The sequence below is a fragment of the Lemur catta genome, chromosome 12, assembly GCF_020740605.2.
Source record: "Lemur catta isolate mLemCat1 chromosome 12, mLemCat1.pri, whole genome shotgun sequence".
NCBI classification, from domain to species: Eukaryota; Metazoa; Chordata; class Mammalia; order Primates; family Lemuridae; genus Lemur; species Lemur catta.
In genome coordinates, this window is record NC_059139.1 from 54265980 (window position 1) to 54284823 (window position 18844).

Consider the following 18844-nt stretch of genomic DNA (forward strand, 5'->3'; position numbering starts at 1 on the left):
AATCATGTATGTATAAAGCCCTCCACTCAGCCTTTGGCACAGTGGGAGTGCTAAATAAATGATAATGTCCTGTTACTGTTTATGTTGCTTGATGGTGAAAATCAAGCACAATCCTTGGAAGTCTCAAGGAAAAATTATGTGTCCTGGCAAACTAGATGGGACCAAGAAGAAACCCTGGGGCTTGCTCAATTACAGCGACTAGAATCAAAGCATTCTACTCCTTACAGCGGTTTCTGTCATCTGCAGACACAGCATATTTTTATTTCTAACTGCTAGCATGTCATATTTCCCCTAAATAGTAGTTTCCCATGTTAAGCTTTTCATATAATTTTAACATTTTTCAGCATTTCATTTGCTTAAGTTTCTTTTTTCCATATTCCATCCTGTGTGCTTGCTTCTACTCAATCTTCCTTCTAGTAAAAGAATTTAAAGATTGCAAATGTCCTCCAAATTTGTATTCAAGTGATGAAAGTAAGATTAATATCTCACCTATTTTCTCTCCAGGTCATTGCCCTCTTTTCCTCCTGCTCCTTTCCCTCCCACACCTTAGACATTTCTCCTGAGAACGGCTTGCTCTTCAAGATCTCAGCTCTTGCACTTTCAGAGGTAAAAGGGGTAGAGGCTTTTAATCAGTTGATTTTTTTGTTTGTTTGTTTCATAAGGAAACAATAACAAGCAAACCACACTACCTCAATAGCTAGTTGTAATTATAAGCCAGACACAACTTAAAATAAAATTCAAACAAGTAAACAAAACCCTGGGACAAAAACCCTTTGAGCCAGAGTGCTCCGAGGGGACACTGTCTGTCCTTCCCATGGCTTCTTTCACTTTCTCCTAAAGCTTGCTCTTTGCTTGCTGTGTTGCAGGGTTCTGGCCTCTACTATTTTTAAAGGTCCCATGTTCTTAATTTATTGTTTGAGGATAGTAACACAAAAGCTTTTTACCTGGAATTCATGGATAAATTTCCAGGGAAAAAAGACCCTTGAAAACTATTTTAAAGAAGTGTGTTTATGTGTGTGTGTGTTTATGTGTGTGTGTGTTTATGCGTTCATGTGCACAAACAGACACATTTTCCGGTAAAAGGATCCTGTCTATCAGCAAAATCCCAAAGGCCCCTTCAAAGTCAGTCACACTTTGTAGGACTTCAGTGGTTCATCTGCACTCTTAATTCCACTTATCTCTGTTTTCTTCCTGCATCTCTTATTGCACTTAAATTATCTTTATGCACTAATAGTCCTGTATAAACATTTTAGATTTCAAAGCAGAAATATTTCTTCCTTTTTCAGTACTGTATGAGAAAATGATCTTCCAGTTTCATGCTTGCACAATAGGCATTTCAATGCAAACGGTGTTTTCAAACAGTGCAGACGCGATGGTGATACAAGAGAGAATTAGGCGTGACTCCTGCTGTCCAGGAGTTTATAATATAATAGAAAGGCTGATATGTTCAAAAGCAGCAACCAAATAGCAGCAAGGAAGAGGTAAATATATGGAAAGTTATGGGAAGAATAGATGAGCTGGTACTAAATCTGGGAGTAGGATAAACCTTTTGAAAGAGGTGATATTCAAATCTATCTTGAGAGGCCTAGGGGAGTTTTATAGGGAGGACAGGTGGGAAGGAGTATTCTTGGCAGAAATGGGAACAGTTTGGGTGTATCTGGGGCCTGAGGTGAGATAGATGTGGAAGAGTACACTGGAGTCAGATGAATGATGCCAGTTGAATGACTTGGGGTTTCAGGTCAAATCATGTATGCAAATATATATGGGTGTGTGTTTGTGTGTGCGCGTGTGCATCTTGTGCTTGTGCATCCTTACATACACGCCTATCCAGAGAAAATGTACTTGAGGTAGAAGTCTGCTCAGTTGCCAAGAAGTTCCAAGTTTGCGGGAGGTGGGAAGGCAGATGGTGAGCAGAACAGACCATTTGAGAACCGAGGAGTCCAGCATCTGAGGCCTAGAAATGCAGGTCCAAGGGTAAGTTAGAGATGGGGGACAGTTCCTGGAGACATGAGAAAGGACTTGAATCTGTCAGAGGGGAGAGAAACCAAATTTGTTATATACATTATTTAATTCTATGAACATTATGAATATAGACCCTTAATTACTTCTCAGTGCTTGTTATTTAAACTGGGCTCTTTGGGCTGGTTTTCTCCGGAAGATTCCTTCTCTGGTTTTATGCAGAGCATCCATGGATTAGGTCATGCAATTATCTTCCTAATGTAACCCTATTATTCACCGGTAAAGGTCAAATATAAAATGACTATTTTTGAAAAGATGACTCTCACATAATTCCTTTGCATATTAATAGGTAGCATGGTAGTAGGCACTTTATTCTGAGCACATCTTTAGTGCCTTGACAAACAGGGCTAATGTTATTTTCACTGATAAACACAGAACTGATGGCAGAGCCTATAGGCCAAAGAACGTAAAACTAAACATTGTAAAGTTGCTTGTACGTTATAGCGCTCTGTGAAAGAGCCAGATGTTTGTATCCTTTGCCTAGGGCTTCAGAGAGGCAGTTTAGCTGTCAAACAAAGTTACTAAATGGGCTTTTAATTTACTAGGTATATCAAAACCTGGGGATAATGCTGCGAGGATCTGAAAATTGGCTAATGGAACAGTTAAATTTGGCTATCACTGTTAAAGGGGCTGTATTTGAATCATTGCTTTAGTTTGCAGAAATAGAGCATTTTTAAGGAGGTGCTGAGAAAATAAAACTGAATTAAATTTAGTGGGCAGAGTAACTATGGGAAGATTTTTCTTCTGAGAATGGGTTTTACCTAAACTCTTTTTCATGATAAAGACAAAACATTTTATAGGCTGGTATTTTATTTGTTTTGTTTTTCTTTCTCTTTTTCCCCACCAAGTAATTTCTGCTAGTCACCTTTCATGATGACACACTCCTTGTTTCTTACATCGCTACCTTGGGGATTTTGTCTAAGCCTGTGGCTGGTGCAGAGGCTTAAATCAAAAAACCTCAGGGTCTTGCAGACAGGTGGACATGCGATAGTGTTTTTCAGGAAATCACAGATTTATCAGAAATAGTAAGAGGTTTTTGAGGAATCATCCACCTGGAAGTTGCTTTCCTCCTAGCAAAGTCTATAGTGGTCTGCAGAAATTGTGACCAGTAGCCACAGAGAGAAAACCCTTCCAGGAATCCCCAGCAAGTGTATTTGCAGATTGGAATTAGCAGAGAGTGAAACTCTTAGAGTCTGGCCTTTGCAGGGCTCTGGACATTCTAGATACAGACTTTTCCCAGAAAAACTGAATTGTGTTAATAACAGCCAAAAGATATTTCTCCATAGTTGGTACGTAGGCCCTAACACAAAGATGTGACTCATTCAGTGCAGGCCAGCGCGGGCCCCAGAAGAGGAAAAGCCAACAGTTACAGACTTAGGTCACAGCAGAAGAAAACCTGAGCAGAACCTGTCTCCAAGTCTATCTCCTCGAGAAACAGGGATATCTTTAAAGTCCAAGTGTGGAGGATTTAAATAGATTTAGGTAAATCTATGTATAGGCTGTAGATTTTTGCTTGGATAATGCGTTGAAGAAATTATCATAGCTGCTGGCAGTGGAATTTCTGTTAAAGAGGAAAATTTCTCTATTTAGGGAAATAATTTGTGAAATGGCTTGGGGACAAAGAGGAGAGCATGGAGACACTCAGCGAAAGAAATGGCGTAGTGGCTGTGTATTAGGAATAAACAGGGGTTCGGGGAGAAGAGAGGCAAAAGTAGCCAGGCAGAGGCATGACTGAACAACAGAAGCCGATGACATTTCGGAATAGGCATTCCTAAGGTTCACTTTTAAGTTTTGTTGCCACACTTCGAATCTCCTTCTAGCTTACAAAGACTGTCAATGCAGTCTGCTGTGTACCCCAAGGCTTTGTGTAATTGCTAAGATGACACTTTCTTTGGCCATGGGAGCCATATGCAAATAACAAAAGAAAAATATGTGTAAGCATTCTGACGTCTGTTCTTTATCTCTTTAAGTACAGTTTTATGATGTTAAATGTTAATCAGAATGGTGTGTGTGTGTGTATCTTTCATGTCTAGGCTCTTTATAGGATTAAAGAATGATATTTAGAAGTTGTTTGCAACTGTGCTTTTTATTTTCATTTTTTTGGTAATCCACTTGAAGCCCTGTCTGGACTATTTAAAAGTTAATTTTACATGGTGGTGGTTTAAAGTATCTTTATCCTACCTTTTATACATCAAGTTATGATTGCTACTTAAAAGACAATTTATTAGTCCAGTTCTACATCTTATCGTAACCAATTAGCTTTGAACGCTTGTGCTCTACTTTGATTTCTAAAGCTTTACATATCCCTTATATATACTTTGTTAGCTAAAAACATTTTGTCCATAAACTTCACCAGTTAGCAATTTAATTTTCTATAAAGGTTTTTCTTGTTTAAATATGAAATCACAACTTACACTTTTATCTAGGGATTACTTATCTAGAAATATAGTTATTTTAAATTGTGGGCAAACCTCATCACATAAAATTATAGGATATTATACATTTCAAAATATTACCCCAACACAATTTCATATGAGCAAAATTATTGCCCTGTGTGTTAGAAGAACTCTACTAGCTTGTTTCGAAATGTTTTTCTCCTAAAGATAAAGACTCTGTCAGTGTTAGTTCAAAAGGCTCAGTTAGGAAGCTGGGGTGCAGCATCCAAAGACTAAACACTTTTTGCATAGTAAATCCAACAAATAATAATTATTAAAACAGTCACAGTTTAAAAAGCAATTAAATCAGTGCATTTTGGTAAATATCAGTTTTTAAATTCTCTCTTCTTGAGTTGCTTGAATGTGTTCGTTTTGTATCTTTTACTGCTAACTTTATGCCCATTTCTTCAGCATTTCTTTCTGTAGCAGCAGGCTGTATTGTCATGAGGTTGTTGACAATACTAAAAGTTTAGATTTTAGTTTGTAATTTCAGGAAATACCCCTACTCTTAACACTTTAAGAAATATATATATGTAAGAAAAATTAAATACCTCTTCAATGTTCGTAGGGAAATTATTTACTTAAATTGCTTCTTTCTTTAAGGTAGTTAACATTCTATGAAGCTGTTTGTATAATTGCATAGTTTTAGATTTTCTTTGGAGAGAATGTATAAAAAAAGAGCTGTTAAAATTTAAAGTATTTTATTGTCACGCCTAATGTGCTTCTTGAAAATCTATTTGACCTAGAAAAGGAATTATGAAGGTAAATTAACTCCGTGGAAGTCACAAAAATCCTCATTTGGGCATTGTGTTTCTGAGGGACAGTGATGGTGCAGGCAGGCTCCTTGGATGTTATTGCAGTAATGGTATAGAATTCCTCATAAGACGCATGGTGATACAGGGCTGGCTGCTTCTGAGTGCTCAGCAGGGCTGCGAAGAAAAAAATTTATAAACTAGGCTTTTTAATTTTTGGCTTAAGGCATGTTTGGAGGATCATGATTAAAATAATTTTTTATCTTTGATAACCACAGGGCTGTCATAGCTAAAATAAGACCTGGGAGTTGCTGATGATTAGAGAGGTTGAATTTACAGCTTCACTGGATCTCTTCTGTGGCTGAGGAGGAGGAAAATAGTGAGGATTGGAAAGGAACATTTATATCAGCTTGGATGGTGCTGAATGTCCCAAACCCAGTTCCCGCAGGGCCTCCTTTGCCAGTAGGAGCAAGCACTTGCTTTTTTGACTGATGAAGCTGGTTCTGCTTGCCTGGAAGCCTGAAACGATCTCATCTGAGATGGTTATGCTGCAACAGGGATGCTGACCTTTCTCATGGCCCACACTTTCTATATTGTTTCCCAATGTTGGGGTGCAGGAAACCCTGATGGTACCCCAAATATAGCACCTTAGCATATTGAGCATTTTAAGCTAAAGGAAATTGAGAAAATCCTTCAGAAATATCTTTCTGACCTTCTCCTACCCCCTGTCTCCTGCCAGGTGTCCTGCCCTATGCCCAAAGGGAAGTAATGTTACACCTGGAGACCAAGAAGAACATGAACAAACTGGTCTTGCTAAGTTCCCCTCAATTTATTACTTAAAGGCCATACCTTCTTTTTGTCCAATCACACTTCAACATGAATTCTCATTCTTTATCAAACCTAAGCATAAAAATACAGTTTTCCCTAGGTCTTTGGGTCTTCGTTTTTGAAGGCTCCTGTGTCACGTTAGACTTTGGTTAAATTATTTTGTTATGTGCTTCTCTTCTTAATCTATCTTTTGTTATAGGAGTTTCATCCACGAACCTTGCAATGGGTGAGAAAAGTTCTTACTTTTTCTCCCTTACAAAAGTCTGTAAGTAGAGTTAGTTCCCAGCAAGACCCAGGGACAAATACAAAATGTGACTTGAGAGGAGAATGGTGACAAAAAGATTTAAAAGATTTTGACAACTTATGTAATTAAAAGACCAAGGGAGAGATACCACCTCATACTCATTAGGATGGTTAGTATAAAGAAAAAAAAACTCAGAAAATAACAAATGGAGAAGTTGAAATCCTTGTGCATTGTTGGTAGGCAGGTAAAATGGTATAGATGCTATAGAAAACAGTATTGAAATTTCCCCCAAAATTAAAAATAGAATTACCTGGCAATTCTGCTTCTTGTTATATACAGAAAATAATTGAAAACAGAGTCTCAAAATGATGTTTGTACACTCATGTTCATAGGAGCATTATTCACGATAGCTAAAATGTGTAAGCAACCCAAGTGCCCATCAATAGATGAATGGGTAAGCAAAATGTGGTATATCCACACAATGGACTATTATTCATCCTTAAGAAGAAAAGAAGTTCTGACATGTGCTAGAACATGGATGAACCTTGAGGACATTATGCTAAGTGCAATAAGCCAGTGCTGTGGTTTCAGTGTTTGTCCTGTTCAAAACTCAAATGGTGGAAGCTTGATCATCAGTGCAACAGTGTTGGGAGGTTGGGCCTAATGAGAGCTGTTTAGGTCATGAGCATAGAGCCATTATAAGTGGGTTAATGCCACAATAAAAAGCACTTTTGGGAATAGGTTTGTCCCCTTCTGCATTTCTGCCACGTGAAGAATAGCGTTCCTCCCCTCTGGAGAATGCAGAGTTCAAGGTACCATCTTGGAAGTGGAGACCAGGCCTTCACCAGACACCAAACCTACTGGCACCTTGACCTTGGACCTCTTAGCCTCCAGAACCATGTGAAATAAATTTCTGTTCCTGATAAATCACCCGGTTAATGCCACAATAAAAAGCACTTTTGGGAATAGGTTTGTCCCCTTCTGCATTTCTGCCACGTGAAGAATAGCGTTCCTCCCCTCTGGAGAATGCAGAGTTCAAGGTACCATCTTGGAAGTGGAGACCAGGCCTTCACCAGACACCAAACCTACTGGCACCTTGACCTTGGACTTCTTAGCCTCCAGAACCATGTGAAATAAATTTCTGTTCCTGATAAATCACCCAATCTCAGGTATTCTGTTATAGCAGCACAAAAGAGACTAAGACAACCAGGCACAAAAGGACAAATACTGTATGATTCCACTTATATGAGGTACTTAGAGTACCTAAAATTATGAAGACAGAAAGTAGAATTGTGGTTGCTAAGGGCTGGGGAGAGAGGGGAGAGAGAATTATTGTTTTATGGGTAATGAGTTTTAGTTTTACAAGATGAAAATAATTCTGGAGGTGGATGGGGGTGATGGCTTCACAACATTATGAATGTATTTCATACCACTGAACGGTACACTTATAATGGTTAAGATGGTAAATACACATGTTATGTGCATTTTACCACATGAAAAAATTGAACAAAAAAGGACTCATACGTGTGGTTCCATTTATACAATATCCTCCATAATACAAAATTATAGAGATGGAAAACAGATTACTGGTTGTGAGAGGCTGGAGATGGTATTGGGGATAAAGGCTATAAAAGGTTGTATATCTTGTATATCTTGATTGTGGTGATCATTACACAAATATACGCATATGACAAAATGCCACAGAACTATGCATACAGGTTGTACCAATGTCAAATTCCAAATTCTATATTGTATTATGACTTTATAAGATGTAAACTTTGGGGGAAACTAGGTGAAGGGTACATGAAACCTCTCAGTACTATCTTTGTGGCCTCCTATAATTTACGTTTGCAACTTGCTATCCATAATTACTTCAAAATAAAAATTTAAGGAAGAAAACCCAAAAAGATGAACATGAGAATTATACAAATGGCCCTAAAACCGGGGAGAAAACTATATGATTTTAAAAGAAACACCTATTCTCCCAGCTGCTAGAATGTTAGCTGCTGAAAACTCACACCTGAGTTTCTTAATAGGACTTGATCTCTGCAGAGGGACTTTTCCTTGGAGCATGCTGCATCCAAGGGCTGGTCAGTTTAGGGACCCAAAGATGTTGTCAACTTCCCTTAATCCGGGACTACACTGAGATTCATTCTAGCTCCAGAGTCCCTGTGGTATTGGCTGAAGCTTCTGGTGCAAGTGCCTTGAAGTTCAACTTCTCTCTCTGCTCAATTCTACTTCTATTACTCCCTCATAAATGTTATTCCAAGGAGCACAGCTCTATAAACTTCCTGCATACAAATCTGCATCTTAGAGACTGTTTCCAAGTCTTAGACAGTTGGTGCCAGGAGTAATCCATAGAAGCAGACTTTAAAGTGGGATATTGGAGCTGGATCAACTTCTAGGCAGTGAGAACACCATCATTGCTCAGAGGTAGAGAATGGATAGTCTCAGGCCTACTGTGGAATTGCAATCCTTAAGACTCATTGGATTTTGGTGAAGGCAATGTTTTTTGGGGGGGGGTGTCAAATACCTTAGGTGTTTCAGATTCAGGGAGAAATAATAACTATAAGGGCTATGGAAAGAGATGGTTATTACTAAGGCCATTGATGAATTAGAGAAAGACAGGATTACAGGCGTGAGCCACTGCGCCCGGCCTTGTTTGTTTATTTTTAAGTACATGTGTACACTGAGAGAGTAAACCAGGGGCTGTGTGCTCCCTCATAATTCCAATCCGTAAAGTTCCTCCTTGCTCCAAGAAGGGACTTTTCCCCTGTCCCGAAAGATATATACAAGTCTCCTTGCTCTGGATAGGTCAGGTAAGAGGCTGGACAGAGTCCTAGGATACAAACCATGGTGGGTGATCGATGGATCGGCAACCAACTGAACACTGGCTGTTGGCGGTCCTTACAGGGCATCAATTCTGCCTGACTCAGCACCCAAATCACTCCTGGCACTGATGAGTACTACTTGCAGAGCCTTTCTGGTTCTCTTTCATCCACTCTCCTGTCCACATGGGAGTCCCCTCTTCTCTATCTTCTCACCCACTGCATCATTTTTCTAGTTATGGGGAGCAGTAACTCCCCCTGTGCAAGCATGCAGTCTGAATGAATCTCTCAGCCTCCGGTTTGCCCTGGGGCTGTTGAAAAGTTCAGTATCTATCTTAGCTTCACTTTTTAGGCTCTGCACTGTGACTTGTGTCTGCCCTTGAGCACTGGGAGAGACAGGAAGTCCTCAGTATGAGAGTGTACAAATCCATTCATTATTTGTGAGGAAAGACATAAATTGATACTTCAAAATATTATCGTGCCGCATCATGAACATCTATAGTGTTTGTTATTTGTGAGTTAGCAGAAAATAGTTTAAGAATTGGGGAGATACATAACATTGCTTGGCTAGACGGATCAGAAAACATTTCCGTCAAACCTGGAAGTTGGTCTTCTTCTAAAATTTGTGGCTCTCACAGTTCATTCGTTCTACTGGGACAAGTTACACTCATTTCCATTCAACAACCATTTATTTAGCATGCTAGGGATAACTTGTGGACTTGGAAATTTATCTTATGACCCCATTTCTTTCCGTATTTACCAATATGGATTCACATTAAATCACCCAATAAAACTTGAATAAGCATCAATAACATTTTCTCCTTACACAGTTTGCTTTCCACTGAAGGCTACATGAAGAGGAGAGACTCAATTATTTTGAGATAACAAAGTTAGATTAGCTGGAACTCTGCATGTTTGCCAGCCATCTGGTTCAGTCGCAAACTCCCCAGGGATCCTGAACATATTTGCAACTGAAAGGAATTTGAACTTGAATGACTTTTAAATTGGGACATAAAAAGTGGTAAGGCAAACTATGCACAGATACTTAGAAGGACTAATGAATTTTGAACCTCATGTTACATATTTTCTTTTCTTTAGAGATAACTAAAAGGATACAAGTATTTGTTAACAATTGAATAAAAACTCTTTCCCCCACGTTAAACCCTACCTGTAAAGTGTATTTTAAATTAACCCAAAAAGTCTTCTGCTATGTGTTTAACTAGAAAAAACAAAATCAAAATAAAAAATTCTGTTGTGAGTGATCGTTATTTGCCAGTTTGCAAGGAAAACTTAGCAGTTAAGCTCTTATGCAAAGGAAACTCCTAAAATGAAACCCAAAGTGTTTATAGATAAGTCTGGAGCCTATAAAATAACAAATCTAATTTTCATTTGTGGAATTATTTTCATTATCACATCAGACACACCTCTTCAGCTATCAAGCTGTAGCTTTATGGAGGACCTACAGAGAGCAGTATAAAGGAGAGCGTGTGATGCTGGAATTGTGAAGGAAGTAGAGAACTATGTGCAATATTTGATCTAAAGAAATTTTCAGGGTTTATGTGTTAGAGATGTGTGTATATCAGAGCACAAGTGATTAAGTCCTATGTCAGAACACAGGTGACCTTCAGCTTATAATAGTTCTGACAAATGCCAATTTTAGATCCTGTTAAAGTCATAAGAACTTTCCTTCCCTCATTAGTTGTCAAAACTGTGTTTATGTTCACTAAGGGACCACAGTCTATACCAACACAGGCCCCATGCTGTGTTCTAGGATTGCCATTTAAAGATATCTCAAGCTTTTCCAGCAGGCAATTGACAGTGAACAAGGTTAAGACACAAAGTTGAGATGGTCTGATTTTAAATGCTAGAGGGATGATCTTAGATCAATGGAAAAAAAGCTTCACTTGATACAGGAGAATTTGCTAAGCCAGAAAAATAAAATTTTCAGTTCAAATGTCACTGATCTTTTTTTTTTTTTTTTTGAGACAGAGTCTCACTGTGTTACCCAGGCTAGAATAAGTGCCGTGGTGTCAGCCTAGCTCACAGCAACCTCAAACTCCTGGGTTCAAGCAATCCTCCTGCCTCAGCCTCCCAAGTAGCTGGGACTACAGGCATTCGCCACCATGCCCAGCTAATTTTTTGTATATATATTTTTTTAGTTGTCCAGCTAATTTTTTTCTATTTTTTTTAGTAGAGATGGGGTCTCATTGTTGCTCAGGCTGGTCTCGAACTCCTGAGCTCAAACAATCCGCCTGCCTTGGCCTCCCAGAGTGCTGGGATTACAGGCGTGAGGTCACTGATCTTTTAAGAAACTTCAACTAATCTAGCCCATGCAGAAAATTTCCAAATGAACATGTATGACATGAAATTTACATTGTATTTGGTTTTACAATTCAATAAATGCTTGTAAAACATGTATTTGTGAAGAATTTTTGTAGCCTTTTTTGAAAAATACATTGACAGGGACAGATCATTGTGTCTAGTAGAAAGACAAGCACAACTTAACAACGCTTCAAATTTTGACTCTTGAGTGAGAACTGTTTAGGTTTTGAGTTGATTGCCATATTGAAGAAGGCATACCTTCGCTTTGTGCAGTGCATGCTATATAGTAGACTTAACAGCAATCATTATAAGCTTCCAGGCTTGGGCTGATTATAAAACTGCTATCTGATATACTGTGATTATAAAGGAAGTCACAAATAATGAGGGTGATGATGATGAAGATGATAATGATTGATGATTACTACTAAATATAACATTTACTGAATACTTACTATGTGCCAGGTACTCTTAGAAGCACTTACACACATTAACACATTTAATCAGCAAATAATCTTAACAGAATGCAGTAAACCCTGAGATGAGCTAGTTGTTCTCCTAATCTCTGGCACTCTAAAAGGACTGCAGATAAGTAAGAGATTAGAATTAGCTAAAATATTCAGGCATTTCCTGGAGAAGATCACCTTGATGGAGCTCCAGAGGGGTAGCTGGTTTAGGAGGGAGCATGCCCAACCAGCTCTAGGAGACATCAGGCAGGAACTGGGTTATAACCACCTTACAGTAGACTCAACAAAGCTCCACTGGAGCCTCTTTAGTTCTCTTCTATCTGATCTAATTATCACCTTGTAATAAAAAACTCAGACAATCCTCAAAAACCATGCTCTTGCCTGTATTAGGAATATAAGGAAATATGTGTGGTGTGTTTTGAGTTGTTACGATGATTGTAAGTAATTACTGGCAATGAGCAGCTAGAGGAGTGAGGGAAATTAAGTGTCCTGAAAGCTAAGATGGTCCTATATGGTAAAGAATCATTTTATCCAAAATACTCATATCACTACTTGGGAAACACTGAAGATGATTCAGGCCCTCACCAAGTGACATCCAGGGTAGCTTCGCAGTGGCAGAACTGGAACAGAGAGTGATGTAGTGGGGGAGAGTTTATAGCATCAGATCTGAATATTGTTTTTTGGAAAGAGGCTCTAATGAGAATGTACTAATATCGCGGCACATTTATTTGTTAAATAATTGTTACGTAATACATGTTTGCTTTGGAAAACTTTGGAGGTAGAAAGTACAAGGATAACTGCCATGAATACATTGATGCCTTTCTTTCCAGGTATGTTAATTAATCGATTGCACATAGTTGAGATCATAAAGACAACAGATATTTTTAATTACCATTTCTGATTATTTGCATTTAGAAGGAAATAACTTTCAGAGCTTCAGATCAACACTGCATACTTGTAAATTTTGGTGTTTTTAAGGCTTCTCTATATAAAGAGCCATTAAATATTTACACCTGTTTAAATATTTAAAGGAATAAGCTTTAATTATATTTTCTGTTTTACTTATCTTTGCATTATTCCAAATGAGATTGGAGGTCTTTATTATTTATATTACATGTAGGAACTGACTTGCAAAGCAATGCTTTGGCTAATATTGGGGCTCAGAAAATGACATAGCAAACTATGTCACTGTGGCCTGCTGAGTACTTGGAACTAAAGGAAATTTGGAAGTCCTGAGATGCAAAGTCTCTCTCAGCCCTTCTCCTTGTCCTGTCTCTTTCCTCTTTTTCTTCCCTGAAGCAAGTCATAGAAACCAGAACTCCTCTTCCCCAAAGCAAGCCATTAAACCTAGAAAGATCACTTTATCTCTTCTCCCGTAAAGACCCTCATTCCAGAGGGCTCCTACCCCAAACCCAGGGGGAAGGATGCTACACAGAGAGGCCAAGGAGAATCTGAACAGACAGGCCTTGCAGGTGCCTGTGCTCCAGTGTATTACATTAGATCATACCCTTTTGTCCAATCACATTTCTATTCTGTTGTTCATTCTTTATCAAACCTATGCATAATGACAGACAGTTTTCCCTGGTCTTTGGGTCTTCATTTCTGAAGGCTCCCATGTCAAGTAAAACCTTCAGTAAATTTGTCATGCTTTTCTCTTGCTAACCTGTCTTTTGTCATAGGAATGTTGGCCATGATCCTTATCATGGGTGAGAAAAAGGATCACCCGAATGTGCTTCTATGCTAATAAGATGTGGGCCTTTCTGTAGGCTGTTGTCACAGAGACAGGATTCTTCCATGGACTTTCTAGAGTATTACGCAGCAGTCTCTAGGCACTATTAGGCTTCATGTTGGCCCAAGTGTTTCCAGGTTTCCAAAGTACATCCTGAACGCTGCTCTCCTACCAAACCTTAAAAATCCCAGTGGCTGAACTTTCTTCCCAGACCCTTACAGTGAAGTCAGTTCTCCATGTATTTGTCATACTTCGGCAGTTTTCTATAACCTTTTGGTGACAACTAAGTGTTGTTATATTATTAGGGTACCTTTCTAATTAATATTGATGCTTTTTAACCTGATGAGATCATTGATTATCGTCCTTTTCTTTGGAATTTAGAACTATTCTTCCCAATGGAGAAGGTTAAAAAATAGAACTTTATTCTCTTTTTTGCACAGAAAATGTGCTGGTAGGAAACCTCTGTGTCTTTAGTCACATTTCTGTTCTTTGTGTACTCCAAAGATAAGGTAAAAAATGGCAGGTCCTAGTGACCTAGTGCCAAAGCCGGGCCCTTGGCATGTGCCTCTGTGCTTTCTGGGAGAGCCACAGAATCAAGGAATCTAGACCATGGCCAAAGGAGTCCACCTTCCTGGTGGAATAGTCTGACATTCAAGCTAGTTTATGATTGAGTTGCATTGTTCCTGTCTCTCACCTGAATCTGGGTGAGTTACAGCAGACTCCAATAGCTCTATCATACCCACAGGTTAATTTAATTGAACACTTGCTAAATTAATTAGTCAATTCCAGAAAATGCAAACATATAAAACTATGAATTAAGAAAACTATAAATGATGTTCCTAATTGACCTGTGGGTATTAAAATCTAATTTTTATTAAAAACTATGATCTATTCACATACATAGTGGCAAATATGATATTATAAAACAAAATTTAAATGCCTCTTTTCCCCTGGATACTTGGTGTATGAGTTATGAGTGATTTTCATTTTCTTTTTGTGCTTATCTGAATTTTCCAATACTTTTTACTATGAATATGTATGCATTTATGATAAGAAAATATTAATTTTCAAACTACACCTATAGCGCTATGTTGGCCTTTGAAGTGAGGATGGAGGACTACTAAAATGTTATTACATAGTCTATACTTTTGGAAACAGTTTATCAACCAAGGTTATAGGCAAACAAAAATTTAAATAATGATATATGAATGATTTAAGTAGTAACAAAATGATCAATAAACATATTTTGAGGTAGTTGTAATGACGAATAATAATGAACTTTATATTTTCAAATAATCTTATTTAATTACTAGGCAAAAAACCTTCTACTGTTAGTATTATGATCCCATTTGCCATATGAGAAAATTGATGCCTGTTTTTTAATTTGACTTGCAAATCTATGTATAGACTATAATACAATAATGGAGTGCTCACGATGTGCCTGGAACTATTCCATGGTTCCACAGGTGGTTAAATGTGGTGCAGTGGTTAAGGGGACAATTCCTTGAACCTTCTACTTGACTTAAATCTTCACTTTGCTATTTACAAGAAGCTACATGATCTTGGGCAAGCCATTTAACCTCTCTGGGCCTTCGTTTCCTGATTTTAAAAATGGAGGTAATAATACCTATTTTATAGGATGTTAAATGGATTAAAAAATTGTATATGTAAAATACTTGGCACAATGTAGTAAATTGTATCAGCTATTACCAAAATATATTAACTTATGCAAATTTTATAACCCCATGAAGCAGGCATTAATTATATTATTAATATTAATATCTCTACTTTCAGATGGAGAAACCAAGGCTAAAAAATGTTAAATGATTTGCCCAGAGTCAATATGTGGCAGAGCTAGATTTGAACTGTGGTTCTATTGCTCTAGTATCTATGCTCTGAATCACTCCATTGAACTGTATCTTCAGATTACAAACAGCCCAGTATCTTTCACGTGATGAGTGAATTTCTGGTAAGTAATAAGGAATGCATGTTTTTAATATGTGTGATGCCATAAAATAAATATGATTTTGGAAAACAATAGTACTTATCTATTTTAACATGTTCAGTTAGAGTTTTAGAAAAGTAGACAGTTTTTCTCTGGTTCTTGGTAAATTGATTTAATCAAACTATATATCTTTACTGAGGACAAGAGTAGAATTCTTTCTCTTCTCTCTTCCTTGTCTCTCTCTCTCTTTTTCTTTGTCTTCTTCTCTATTCCACCCCACCCCATCCAATCCTCTACCTAGTTAGCATTGTGTTGACTTTTGCCTTTTTGTCTGAGGGCCCATGTCTATAATGTAAAGCTCACAGTGGATACAGTTCTATTTTCCCTGAGATTATAATGCAAATCTCAGAAGCCATTGACTTCAATGTGGAGTTCGAATTCTTATCCCTAAAATATTTTACACAATTATTATTGTAACCCTTATATTTCAGTACTTTAGATGGGAAAATGTTTGATGTCAGAATAATATATAAACAGTTTAAAATAGTTTTTATAGGAGTAACAATAGGGGAGACAAATAAGTTATTTGATACATAGTTGCTAATATAATGGGAACTATGAATAGAAGACAAAGAGCAAATGAAAGGAATTAAATACTTATGCTTGAAGAATATTCTAAGTTCAATCAAATTCAAACTAATTATAAAATTTTAAAAAATTATTTTAAATTGTGAGCTATAAATATCAATCTAATCATTTATCAATGAAATGGTTTTGATGTTCCCCCCTCCAAAGTGTTTAAGGCCAGTGGTTCTCAACCCTGGCTACATATCAGAATCACTAGGGTGAGGCAGGGGTTAAAAATCCTGATGTCCATGTTGCCCCCTTGACCATAATCTGTGGGGTTGGAGGGAACTCAAGCTTCAGTGTTTTTCTACAGCTTTCCAGGTGATTCCAATATGCTGAGTAGGACCGCTTTAACAGATTACTGAATATTCATGTACACTGAACTGAAAGGTTGGCTTTTTAAACACATTCTTTGTATTAGTAGAGCAGAATTCACCTCTCAGCCACTTGAAGTTTGGCTCTCATCACAGGAGGAAGCATCTTCCCATGCAGTAATGATTTTCAGTTTGGCAGAACTCAAGCACAGGAAAAACCACCAAGGACATTATTTATCTCTTCCCTGGGCTTGCAGCAATCATTACATGAGAATATGTTTATTTATTAGAATAATAAATAAGTGGTTCTACAGCTCTGTTTTTAGATTCACATGCACGATTCTCAGCATCTTCAAAGAAGGACCTTTCATAGTATCTAAAATCTCAAAACTCACTTGTGTCTTATCTTTCTCTGCTTTCTACATGTATATGAGTTTTGGCAGGTGGAATTTTCATTGATTAAAATCAAAGAAAGAAACATTTTGTTAAACAAAAATCCAGATATTTCAAAAAGGATGAAGAGCTGGTGATGGGGCTCTTTGCTTTGAAAGAAAAATGCAGGGATACAATATTCTTAGAGCTCTACTGCCATCCAAGAATCTTACATTTGCTGATAAAGCCAATAGTTTCATAGTTATGTAATGGAGAATCTGAGCTTTCTGTCTGCCCTGGGGGTACTCTCCTGAATAAATGGAGCTCAGGCTGTTGTCGGATACCAACTAAATGAAAGAGCCATCTTTTAATAGCTGAGGCAGGAGACTGAACAATCCCCGGTGGACAGGAGAGTAACAAAGACAAACTGAGAAGGAAAATTGGTTGATTTCACGAAAGACATGGAATTGTACCCTGGGGTGGCCCAAGTTGTTTCAGATGATGAGTGGCAATGGAGGTGACAGAACTTTACTGGCCTGAAAGAAATATAGAAAAAAAAATGAATAAACTTTGCTTCTTAGTGGGGGGAAGAAAAAAGCATGTGCAGTGAATTTTCTCCCTAAGGTTGAGGCTTCTGGCCTGGTGTTAGCTTCCTGAATATAGCACCTACTGGAAGCAAAAACTGCAGAGCCATATTAAGGTATGTCTCTAGATAATCCTAAATAGAGGACCCAAGAAACCGAAATATCCTTTTCTTACACTTTTTGTGTAAGAAATTTGTCAATTTTTTCTTAGTTCACTGTCTCCTTCGTGCTCCCCAATAATCCTTTGCTTTTATTACTCTCCTTACATATTTCACCATCATGGACAGGGTCCATAATGCCCAAGAATAATCTTAATATTAAGCCTTGTTACTTGGTAGGGAACTAAGGACATCACATCTGAACAGTTTACTTGTTTTTATTTAAGCATTATAAAACTCCATGAGACCTCCTGATATTAGTACCAAGCAGGTTTTATATTAACATATGAACTTGCTGTAATAATACATAAAAATTGCTGGCAAAGAGAAAATATCTTTCATCTGTGTGAGAACTGAAACACTCAAAGTAGATTATTTAATTTTATATTATCCTTGGACTTTTTTCTTCTCTAAGGCTAGTCAGTGTATTCCAGAAAAGTATAGGAAACACAGTACAGTGTACCTTTTTTTGTTTGAATGTCAGTGCCTCACACTCATTTAGGTGTGTTTCCAGGGAAGTCATTGCACTAGCGATAGATCCTTACACCTAAGAATTCATTTCTGTACACCAGGAAAGCCCAGAAACTATTTTTCATGTTGAAAATTCAAGGTAGGGATGGAAATATTAGAAAATACGTTCCTTGTTATTGGGCATAAAGTGCTAGAAAGAAGGACTTTACTACGAAAAGAAAAACCTCTCTTTTAATTCAGTACTCATAATTAAGTCATAAAGCATTTCAAGTATAGTAACCTAATCAACAACATCACAGATTTCTGGGATTGTTAACCTGGTCAGCAAAATAAATTATGCTTGAATTGTATACAAAGAGAAAAAAGCTAGTAGATTTTGGGATAGTATTAATACTATTGCTAATTTAGTGACACCACAGATATGCTTTTCTTTTTTTTTTTAACTTTGCAAAAATACTAGGAAATGGAGATTGCTATGTGTTTACAACTTGAACTCAATCAAATGTATCAGAATAAGGATGGATTAAATGTCTTTTTTTGAAATAATGTATTTACAGAGTTTGACACAAAGAAAAATAGCTAAGATTCTACAACTCAGAAGAATCAAAAGATACTGCAATAACACAAAATTGACTTTTAATGTTTGTTTACCAGTTCATTGTATCTTACAGAAAATGAAAACATTTTTTTTTGTAATACAAATTTGTTCTTCTCCTCAAATTTATACTCAGTATCTATTAAATGCCTTCAAA